Raw genomic sequence first — 12,372 nt, 5'->3', positions numbered from 1 at the left:
GATTTTCAAAGTAAATGAAAGATAAACAGCGTATACGTACGTAAGCGATAGATATGGACTTATATGATGATTAATATAAGAATAAGTAAATAATTAATAATAAAAGGTAACGTATAAAATGAAGATTTGATTAGATTAAACAATTGAACTTCAGTTTTCAGAGGAGGTTTTTGGTAAAGGCTTATTAATGAAAAAAAAATTTTTTCAAGCTGACTTGGCAGCTTAACCCCAATCAAGGGCTCTGCCCCTTGGACCCTGCTACGGGTTGCCACCCCTAGAACCCCCACTGCCAAGGGCGCTGCCCCCAGACCCCCGTATCTAGGGGTTACAATAACCTATAAATATGATATGGATAGGACTAGTTAATTGATGCATGTAATTGTTATACAGTTAGCCGTGCCCAATTAATGAAAGGAGTTACCATTAACTCTGAAAGGAATCGCACCCAGGTGAGTTTCTAGCCCCACTTCCTTGTTATGTTTTCGGGGTTGTGTGCATACTTGATGTGATTAGTTAATACACTTACCTTAAGTGGTAAGTGTATGCCTCATATGATTTATGTGATAGTTATTGAGGTTATGAATGAATGCTTGTCGGTACGTGAACGTTCTTCGGATATTGCATGTATCGCTAGGAAAGGTGATCGTTAGAAAATGGGATTGTTTTATATATAATGCATGAATGATATATGTATGTTCTATGAAAGATTGAGAGTATGTATGAAAGTTTATAAATATAAATATAAAGAAAGGTATGGTATGGTTGTATGGAAAGAAAGGAACCGCGCCCTAATAATTCTCGAGAAAGAAGGGACCGGACCCTAATAATATCCAAGGTAGATGGGAACCGGGACCTAATAATACTCGGGGAAGAAGGGACCCGGACGCTAATAATATCCGAGGCAGAAAGGGAACCAGGCCCTAACAGTACTCGATGAAGTAGGGCGTTATGCTTTTTAAAACGTATAAGTATGTAAAGTAAGATTAAATATAAAAGTATGAAAAAAAGAAAGAATGAAAGAAATAAAGAAGGTATATACTTATGTATGTATGAAAGAAAGACATATAGGTTAAGTAAGTAATATGTATCTTCGGATATGTATAAGTAAGTATGTGAATGTATTGTATGTTGCCTGATTAACTAGAACTCACTCAGTGTAGCTGACTTTTAGTATGCACGCATGTAAATAGATTGAAGCAGCTGGCTTTAGGGAGACACATGACGTGATCTGAAGAGGCAGGCATCTAAAAAAAGATTTTTCATGATGTTTTGATACAATATTTTATATTACGTTTTAAAGACAATATTTGAATGTTTTGTAATGAATGATTGACTTTTATTATTCCGCGAAAGTTTTAATTAACTCTGATATTTAGAACTGTGTTTATAAGCAAATTCAACGCTGATTGAGGGCATCAGGAATGGGGCCTTACACATATAGATGTGGGGAATTGATCAAGGGTTGTGAAGGAAGTTTCCTAGTTCCCTAATTTTTTGGAGTTCCTTTTTTTGAACCTAACTATATAATATATATATATATATATATATATATACATATATATATATATAGCGTAAGGATCCTAAGAGAACCTCTTGAAAATTGAGAACTTTGAGAATCATTTTGAACCACTAAAAAATAAAAAATATTTAAAAAGTTATAAAACAAAAAAAGTAAAAAAATTTAAAAAGAAAAAAAAACCAAAATTCTCATATTTCATTCTGATTTCATAAAAAAAACTTCGTATTATACACATGTGTATAATTTCATTTAATCTCTAGTTTTGTAATGTACACATATATACATTATCATTTACCTTAAATTGTACATTTGTGTATAAAAAAATATGTATGTACATATATGCACTTAGTATACATATATGTATAATTTTGCTAAACCGAGATGTTTTTTTTATTATTTTATGAAACCGGGATGAAAAATAAGAATTTGGGGTTTTTTACTTTTTTATATTTTTGCGTTTTTTTTTTGTTTTATGATTTTTTTTTATTTTTGTGGTCCAAAATGATTCTCGAAGTTCTCAATTTAACAATAGTTTTCACATGATACCAATCTTATATATATATATATATATGATCAGAATCATGTGAAAACTATTTTGAAATTAATAACTTTGAGAACTATTTTGGACCAAAAAAACCCAAAAACAAAAAAAAAATCATAAAACAAAAAAACCACAAAAATGAAAAAGATAAAAAAAACCAAAATTCTTATTTATCAAACCGGTTTCATAAAAAAAACGTGACGGTAGAGCTAAATTATACACATATGTATAATATGTACATACGTGTTTTTTATACAAAAATGTACAATTTAAGGTAAATAATAATGTATCTATGTGTACATTACGTAACTAGAGATTAGATGAAATTATACATATGAGTATAATACGAAGTTTTTTTTTATGAAACCGGAATGAAATATAAGAATTTTGGTTTTTTTTTACCTTTTTTAAAATTTTTGTTTTTTTTTTTGTTTCATAATTTTTTGAAATATTTTTTTAGATTTTTTTGTGGCTAAAAATGGTTCTCGAAAATGAAATATAAGAATTTTGGTTTTTTTACTTTTTAAAAAATTTTTGTTTTATAATTTTTTGTAATATTTTTTTAGAGTTTTTTTTTTTTGCTAAAAATGGTTCTCCAAGTTCTCAATTTCCAAAGGGTTCTATTAGGATTCTAACATATATGTGTGTGTGTATATATATATATATATATATAATTAGTATCATGAGGGAACTTTTTTGAAATTGAGAACTATGAGAACCATTTTTTACTACAAAAAAACCCAAAAATAAAAAAAAAACATAAAATAAAAAAAAACACAATAATGAAAAAAGTAAAAAGAAAACCAAAATTGTTGTTTTAACATCCTAGTTTCATTAAAAAAAACTCGGTTTAGCTAAATTATATACACATATGTAAAATATATACATATATATACATTTACATGTTTTTTTATACACATATGTATAATTTAAGATAAATGATACTATACATATGTGTATATTGCGTAACTAAATATTAAATAAAATTATACATATGTGTATAATACGACCTTTTTTTAATGAAACTAGAATGAAATATAAGAATTTTGGTTTTTTTACTTTTTTAAAATTTTTGTTATTTTTTGTTGTATGATTTTTTTAAAATATTTTTTAAATGTGTTTTTAGTGGTTCAAAATGGTTCTCAAAGTTTTCAATTTGCAAAGGGTTCTTTTAGGATTCTTACCCTATATATAGGGGAGGGTTATATTAAAAAGAAGTAGTTTCCTATGAAGACTAGGAATAAATCATAGTCATTGGATCATGTTAATCAATTGTTGAGATTTAAAATTACCAAAAACCGACATAGTTTCCTATAATTACTCTTTCACTACTATAACCGACATAGTTTCTTAGAATTATTTCTTTTACCATATGTTGTAATGCCACTTGCCAAATATCTATTGGTTCTTACCATTCTTAGGAAACTCTTTCTTTTTATTTGAAGAACCCTTATATATATATATATATAGAAAATTGTTCAATTCAAATAAAAGAAGTTGTTTCATAGGAATGGTAAGAACCAATAGAATTTTGACATTTGGTATTAAAACCTATGGTGAAAGAACAATTATAGAAAACTATGTCGGTTATGATGGTAAAAGAGTAATTGTAGGAAAATATAACGGTTTTTTGTAATTTTAAATCTTAACCTATGATTAATATGATACAATGGCTATGATTTATTCCTAGTATTCCTAAAAAACTACTTGTTTTTAGGATAACCAATAATAATAATCAAACAAGGAATTCCCAACCAAACCACCAAACCAAACACCCCCCCCCCCCCCCACCAATTACACACTAGAGAATTTAGTAGAAGGGAAGTGGTCAAGTTTCTTTAAATAAAGTGACTTCCCTTCTCTAATGAATTATCAAATGAGTTATTTATCAAAAACTTGCAAGTAGAGTTGCCAATTTTAATAAAGTGTCTTAACCAATTTAACAAAATCATCAAATTTTAGTTTACCATCACTCTAGAGAAAATTCAGATTCCGTATTAGAACACCCAATAATTCACGGTTTAAATGGTTGAGATGAGACATCAAAAAAATTTATTGTAAAAAAAATAAAAGAGAAGGTATTGGGTTCAATTCCCATTTGCGATAAAAAGACAGTGGGTCTTAGGTTGGGCCAGAAGGTTTTTTAATTTTCTTACATACGGTGTGTTTATATTTAAAGGGTTTAAATGACGATAATCGGGTGGTTCAGTAGTCCATCAGCAATCCAAATGGGCGTTAAAAAATGTAATATGTATCATGGCCACGTATCTTATTTTACTCCATTAGATTTTATTTTTGTTAATGTATGTGCAAATGCATGTGATAGGTGACTAGATACCGTGAACTACCCAATCACCCATATCGCATTCGAAAGCGTCTTCCATGTTATAGTTAGCTAATAAAAGTTCAATAATTACGCTTTGATTCACGTATTGTGCATTTTAGTCGCATATTTTTGTTCATAACGACAATCAATTATTCGAGATGTCAAGCATAATATATGATACTCAAACATAAGTTGAGTGTCACAAAACCTTTGGTTGCTATATAAAGGCATGAGCAATATCGGACATATGCATACGTGCAGTGTTGTAAAAATCCCGACTAGGCGTTGATTAATCCCCAAGTAATTGCTAGTCGCTACCCTACCAACTTGTCGCCGATTAATCCTCATTTATCCAAAATCGGTCAAAACTGAAAATTTCATATATAACATTTGGAATATATATATATGTGTGTGTGTGTGCGCGCGCGCGCGCGTGTGTATATTTGAAAATTTACATATAAATTTCAATCCGATTAATCCTGGCTAATCCTGATTAATCGCTAGTCCCTGCCCTACCGCTCGACTAGCGCCTAGCAATTTTTACAACGCTGCATATAGGAAACAATCATGATGACACATGAGAGGTTTGTTCGGGAGGCTACTAAATCAATTTGGGGCATAGAAGCTGCATAATTAAATTCAAAGGTTTTTTGTTCACGGTTGGGTGGTAACGTCTGAATTAAATACTCATGTGATGGGTGATAGATCTCATTCAATAAACTTTGATGTTGAGTAAGACGGGTGTCACATTGATTATGCGTTAAGGATGAGACGTTCCTGATTAGAAAATCCGAAAGATTTAGAAAAAAAAGATATTTCTGAAAGTAAATATAACAAATGATGATAGTGAAAACCATACCTCTTATATCAATTCAAATCGAAGAAGCATTTTTGCCATAATCAAAATCAAAAATATTGATTACGTAATTTTACATTTATTTTAAGGAGTCCCAAACTTTTAAAGGCCACATATCAAATGCTATCATCTTATTGGTTCGTAATTTTGTAATAACAGGTTTTCACGGGTACCAAGGTGTGGCTCATATAAGTATAACTAACTACTCAAGGTTAAGGTAGAGCTTGCAATAAATGAGTGTACTATGTACATATGGATTTGACAGTAGGTTGGGTTGGTTCATACAATCTTACTAGACCCCTTGGTGTGGTTGAGACTTGAATTTGAAACAAGCCCAATTCTACATACGTCTAAACAGTTTTAACACACGCACAATGAACCATACACATTCCCTCATCGAGTCATCGTTATCCCTTGAAGTCTTGAACCAAACACCACCTAAAAAGTTATATGATCATAATCTAGCTTTGGTTGATCATTACGATTTCTTCATCTGACTTTGATTCTCTTTATTGAGATTATTGAAAATTTAGCTGTTTTCATATGATTCATGGGTATTTGTGGTTACCCATTATAACTTGATACTCATTTCACTTAAATCCATTATTTTTAGAGTTACAAACCTTCACTAGCATATGAAGATAAATGCATACATGTATGTATATGTATATATTTTTATATATGTGGAGAGAGATAGCAAGTTAATCTTGAGAACAAATTCAAGAAGATAAAACAGTCTACATTGTATTTAGCTATGGTTTTAGAATGAACAAGAGAGTAAAAGACCAATTTTTGATCAAACAAAACTATAGAAATTAATCAAACCAACCTATAAAACAACTTGTGAGCTGTGATTCTCTTTTCCATGATGGAGAGTCTTTCATCTTGTATTATGAATAGGGTCGGATCCTCTCCGAATTCTCCTTTTGTTCGATTGGTTTGGATCAAACATCATTGCAGGTGTCGGTGCTATACTCACAAGTTCTTCAACTGTAACACCTTTTAGAACCCGCGAATTTCTTGTAAACAATTTTTCTCCTCCCCATCTCAAAGCAAGTTCGATGCTTTTGAGTGAACATACCGCGTCTGATTGTGTGGATAAAAATATTATACAAACAAAGATCATCATCATCACTCTATAATTAGTAATCCCCATATTTGGAGAGAGAGATGAGTGATGGTGGTGTGTTTGGTTATGAAATATGACTGTTACATATATGGCATAGTTTGATCTTTTGTGAGATTTGGATGAAAGTAAAGGTGGAAAAAGCAAATGAGAAGTAGATTCATTTCAATGATGAGGATGATGATGATGTGCAATAGAAGCAATAAAAGATAGATGCATATCAAGGGGATGTTCTTTAGTAGACTCTGACAGGTTTGAATGAAAAGTAAGTTGGAAGACCAATCTTGGAATCTTTATAAAACATGTCTCTTAGAGCATTCTCATCCGACTCTCCATCTCTATCTCTATAATTACACTAAAAAACATTATATTTCTCTCTTTTGTTCAATTAAATAATATTTTTTATACATTTATCATTACAGTTTTCTCTCTCCTCTACTCACAACCAATCCAACAAATATTAAAAAATAAATAGGGGCAAACAATGTTCCTCAAATGTTTTCCCAAATTTACAAAAAATCACTACATTTTTCTCTTCACCCTATAAGTTACACTCACAATCACTCATAACCCCACCCTATAATTTGCAAACTCCCCACACATAATTATAGGGGATGAGATGAGAATGCTCTTATCTTATTATCCCATCTTCAATCTTTAATCTTGATCTCAACTTCCTTGCAAGGTAATGAAAGGGTGTCGCGCACACAGTTTTTTGCGTTCTCGGACAAAACGGCTTGTAGAGGATAATGTATTCACATCGGTCATTTGAAGTTGTAACAACCAAATAATTAAATACTAAACAACATAGGTTACGTTCGTAAGTTTATTATTCGACATGTAAATACTTAAGTCATCATAAAGGTCTAATTATCAAAAAAGTTGTACTCCAAAAGGAAATAATAAGATCATCAAATCCAAACACCAATTGTAAGTTGTGGATGACATCTCTGATGCTTAATTACAAAACAAATTATAAACTTTGTTGAATTTAAGTAATAATTTATGATTATATAACATTTATTTTGATAATAATTTGTTGAGAATGTAACAAAAATTTAAATTATGTGAGAAAAAAAAAAGCTATTGGAGATTGTTACATATGCAAGAAAGCCAGATAAAGAAAAAGTTGGTTACGGATAGAATAGAAACATCTAACAACCAAGAATTTGCTTTATCAACTTTAGTATTCCAATCCATGCATTCAATTCATAAACCTCTCATCCTTTCTTTATTTATGCTTTTCTTTCTTTCCCTATAACTATTTGTTTTGCACTTTCAAACCATTACAATGTGGGTCCCATTTACCTCACATTTACAATTATATAAACAAAAACATATAGACTCAAACTCGATACACGAAAAGAACTCGCTTTTTGGCAGCCTGAAAACACACCTCACACGCGGGATGTAACATAAAAAATTACTAGATACAAATATACAAATAACTATGCTATTGAAGTGTATCATGGGTCGGGTTTATTGGCGGAGTGTATGTAGGTGTTGGAGTCGTGGGTCCTGGTTCAATGGTGACATGTGACCCTCTTTGTTGTTCTTCATGATTCATGAATGGAACATTGGCGGCCGCCAGTGTTTCATCTTCATCTTCCTGTTGTGAAAAGGGTGGTAAGGTCAGGTAAAAATGGGTTGACCCACATTGGTTCAAGAATTTTATAAAAGGACTAGTGTATTAAATATGACCAAAAAAACTATATCGTTAAGATAATATCATAATTAATGGGTGGGCCAGGTAATGGGCCAAATGGGTTCACCTTAAAATGGATTACTTCATAAGTTTAGAAACGATTGGGTTGACCCACAAAACAGTTTTTTCAAATTATTGAATTTATAAATATTGATTATATTAAATATGATCACAAACAACTATATTATTAAGAAGATAATGTCATTTCTAAATAGAATGATTTGAGGAAAGCATTTGAATAGCTTTTTTGACAACTTAAAACACATTAGAATGTTCCCTTTATAGCTAACTACTATCTATATTTTACGCGCTTAACCCGCTACCAATAAAAATGGAACCCAAATCGACCCTCTTTTGTACACATGGGTTGCAATTTCCAACTTTATAGAATTTTTTTTATTTGACCTGTTGACTCGTTATTAGTAAAATTCTACCCACATTGACCCTCTCTTATAGCTAACTTTTGTATTTGACCCGTTATCGACAATATGCAACCCAAATCGCACATGGGTTGCAATTGACTCCTATATAGCTAACTTTTGTATTTGATGTGTTATCAATAAAATGCAGCCCAAACCACCCTCTTTTGCATACACGTGTTGCAAATTGCAATTTCCACCTTTAACATAAGTAAAAACAAAATACGAATGCATTAACTAACAAATAACATTGTATTCTACCTGTGATTCCCTGCAGCGTTGCACCATACTGATTAACCAGAGCATTATGTAGCAAGGTAGCAGAAACCCAGCGGCCCGAAGCAGAAAAAGCTGTAAATAACATAATTGCATTCCTTAAAGCAATCATGTATAAATATGCTTTATTGGGCTTGTAATAATATGGTTGCAATTAATTTCACTTACAGCAAAATAGATTGTAGGATCATCAGCAGCATCATAATCATCGTCTCCAATAATAAGAGCATGCCTCAATATCAGAAGAACCATCAACTAACCAAAAAAAACGTATATCAGTTACGCATGTAAAGATTCTGGATGACTACTTAAACCTAGAGGCGTTAAACGGGCCATGTTCATAGGTTGGTGGCTCGACCCTAACACAAAACTAGTTTTCACCGGTTGACATGAACACAACTTGTTTAACATGAGGTATATGAAGTAAACAGGTCAACTCACGAACTCGCCATGCCGACCCGAACATGACCCGTTTAGCTAAGCGTGTTTGTGGGTTCGCCACAAAGCTGAACAGAACCTGTATATACTAAACTAGGAGTGTGCATGAAACCCATCCCTAGCCAAAAACCCAAAATAACCGAGCCCAAACAAAAAACTAACGATTTGTTTTCATGTTTTCGTAAAACCGAACTTTCGGTTCAGTTTTGGTTTTTAATGTGTGGATTTTCACTTGTAATTTTGAATCTTAACTAATTTATAAAATTTAATAAATAGTGTAACCGAAATATGATGTTTAATAATAAATCAATCAATCATTAACCTACAAAACAATTTAGGCCCAAATTCATTATTTTGGGTCAATTTCTTTTTAGGCCCGAGAATCAAGCCCAAATGGTAAAACCAAAAACCCGATGGCTTACCATGAAAGCAGCTGGGCGATAAAAGGAAGAACCATTGGCATTGTTGTCTCCAAATTCATCATAGTCTGACTCAGCAGCTGGCGTGACGGAGACTCGAGGATCATTAAATGCTAAATTTCCACTGCAGTTTGGCTAATCAAATTGATGATCTCAAGTAGTTTGAAATGATGATGATAATAATAATAATAATAATAATAGAATAGCATGCCTGATATTGATGAGGGTGTCATTAGATTGAGGTGGGGGAGCAGTGTAATCGGGCTTGTAAGGCTGGAGAATAAAGATTTTTACAAGAAGTTAGCAATTTATTTGTCGGATTACATCTTTATCTTTATACTTAATAAATAAGTAAATATGGTGTCACGTGGCACAATTCTAGGACCCCTAAATTGTTATTTCCCGAACATTTTTTCTAGTCGGTTTTTCTTTCCTCTACAATCAAATCATCATTTCTTTATTTTCCTCTGTAATTTAATCATTGTTTCCTTGGTTTTGATTGTTATAAACTTACAATTCCAAAATAAAGTAAATAAACACATTTGTATACAATACTCTACAGTCCTAGACATTTTCTTGTTTAGAACATATTATACATGTTTTATTGCCTACATATTTGTTAATTACATAGAAAGGAAAGATATCTGAAATTCAAAGATAAGCCACATACTTATATATCTATATCTATACCTTACAACTGGCAAAACTAAAGAAAACCGATTTCAATTTAAAACATGGGTTTCCTCTATTCAACCCGTGTAATACACGAGTTTCCATTCTAGTTAATATTATTTGTTGTAATGGATTTTAAAACCTATGGTTAACATATATAAAGATTAAAAAAAATAGGCATTGAAATACCTGATGACAAATTTCACAAATTATGTCTCTTTTTTCATTGCACCATCTCTGCACACATTTCCTGTGAGCAAACTGCAAAATATGACTACTTCAGTAGTATTACAACCATAAATTCCCACACACACATGAATATCTGAAGAACCATCAACTGCCCGAAAAACAAGTCCTGAAATGTATAAACGGGTGAGCTCACAATACTGACCCGTTTAGCTAAACGTGTTTGTGGGTTCGACCCAAAATTGAACCGAACCCGTTTATACTAAACTACACACACACACAGACAAAAATAACATGAAAATTGCCTTGAGGCTGCCTCTGCAAGCACAAGGAGCGTCAAGGTTTTATGACATCTTCATCCTGGCATATTCGGCATTCGATTGATTGAACCAATGGTTTTTGATGTTCACCAGAAACATCAAAGTCTTCATCTTTATCAACAGGTAAACTTATGTGGTCTTCCATCTGCATAACAACGTATTATTCCTTAATCAAGGCAATTGGGAATGAAAACCTACAGATTGAAGGTAGGTTAATTGGGAAAGATGAGTTGTTGGCAGGTGAAGTTGTGAGCTGGATATTGTAGACGAAAACTATGGTGCCAAAAATCAAGATATTAATTTGACATTTTTGAATAATAATATACAAACCGACCAGTTGCGCGCTCTTTTGACCACCCTAGTATAATTATATCATTTAGTATTCAACTTCCATTATGGTTTTTGTTATTTATCTCTCACTTGTTTCCCAAAACTGTCTTTTATGTTTATCCATTTTCATATAATATTTCTTTCTTCTTATTTTTTGTTTTTCATGTTTATCCATTATTTATCATTTGTATGCTTTCTTATAATTCTGCTTTGATTTAAATTTAATATTTACATTTTTTTTTCGGAATAAAAGTGACCTACTTATCATGGTGAAACTCATCCGGTTACATGTTGGTGAATACATTATGGGTGAAACTCTACCGGTTATATGCTAGTGGATACATTAGATTATCCTCTATGGTGGGGGGCTTCGAAGCCCCTCCACAGTGTCACATCAGCGCTATGTAAGCACTGAGGGTATCGAAGCCCCAACCAATAATGTTCCGCTATTTCATGCCCCAAGGGCGCCCTTTATACATATATATATATATATACTAGCTTTTAGCCCGGGTGTTACGCGAGTTATTTTAGGTTTTTGTTTTTAATTATTTTGTAATTATATGTTTCTAAGTATTTGTTTTATTTTTTAACCGAGTTTTGTATTAATTTAATACGTATATATTAGTTTGTGGAAAATGTTAATATGCCAAGGGTGACAAAAAATAAAAAAGATCCTCGATAAGATTTCAAGAAAAATAATTAAAAAATCATAATTCAAAAAATTGGTATTACAAAACAACTAAAATATAAGATTCCGCATCAATATTTTGGGTTGGACCAATTTTATTTAAACTAATAAGCTTTTGCAAATTATTCATTTACACGTACATGTACTTAATAACTATGTATGATTCCAATAGAAAAAAGTTTGTAAATAGATAAAATAAAAATTCTTAAAAAGCATACTCTATACATATATGTTCATAAAATTCTAAAACAATATGTGTTGACGTTCTGTTATATGAAATTTTAGAAGAGTATATGCATACTAACAAAAATATATGCATACTTAACTACTTAAGCATTGTAGTTATACATACAAAACATATCTACCTGTAGAGGTGTATAAATGGGCTAATGGGTGAAGAGGTAGGTCCCAGCAGAGCCCAGTTGGACCCGCAAGACTCACCTTGAATAGGGACGTCTGCGCAACGACCAACTGCTCCCGCAGGACCTACCATGCTCAGAGAAAACCTTACGCGCAGTACGCCAGCTGTACCCGTAGGAAAAGCCTCCCAA

At 31.9% G+C, this 12,372-nt stretch overlaps 1 pseudogene across 1 annotated transcript; it reads right to left on the bottom strand.

Moving 5' to 3' along the window:
- Positions 1-7,522: 7,522 nt before the first annotated feature.
- LOC143605540 (uncharacterized) lies at positions 7,523-10,953 on the bottom strand (annotated as a pseudogene). Its single transcript, XR_013148561.1, has 7 exons — positions 10,789-10,953; positions 10,487-10,558; positions 9,837-9,898; positions 9,629-9,749; positions 8,937-9,023; positions 8,754-8,843; positions 7,523-7,977 (listed from the first exon to the last, which is right to left on the bottom strand). The product of XR_013148561.1 is annotated as an uncharacterized LOC143605540 (transcript).
- Positions 10,954-12,372: the final 1,419 nt, after the last annotated feature.

This window comes from Bidens hawaiensis, unplaced genomic scaffold (genome assembly GCF_021521415.1).
Source record: "Bidens hawaiensis isolate Kalapana, Puna unplaced genomic scaffold, B.hawaiensis_p1.1 tig00070089_1, whole genome shotgun sequence".
In the NCBI taxonomy this organism is placed as follows: Eukaryota; Viridiplantae; Streptophyta; class Magnoliopsida; order Asterales; family Asteraceae; genus Bidens; species Bidens hawaiensis.
The sequence above is the reverse complement of the archived record's forward strand: the minus strand, read 5'-3'. Positions and strand labels throughout refer to the sequence as shown.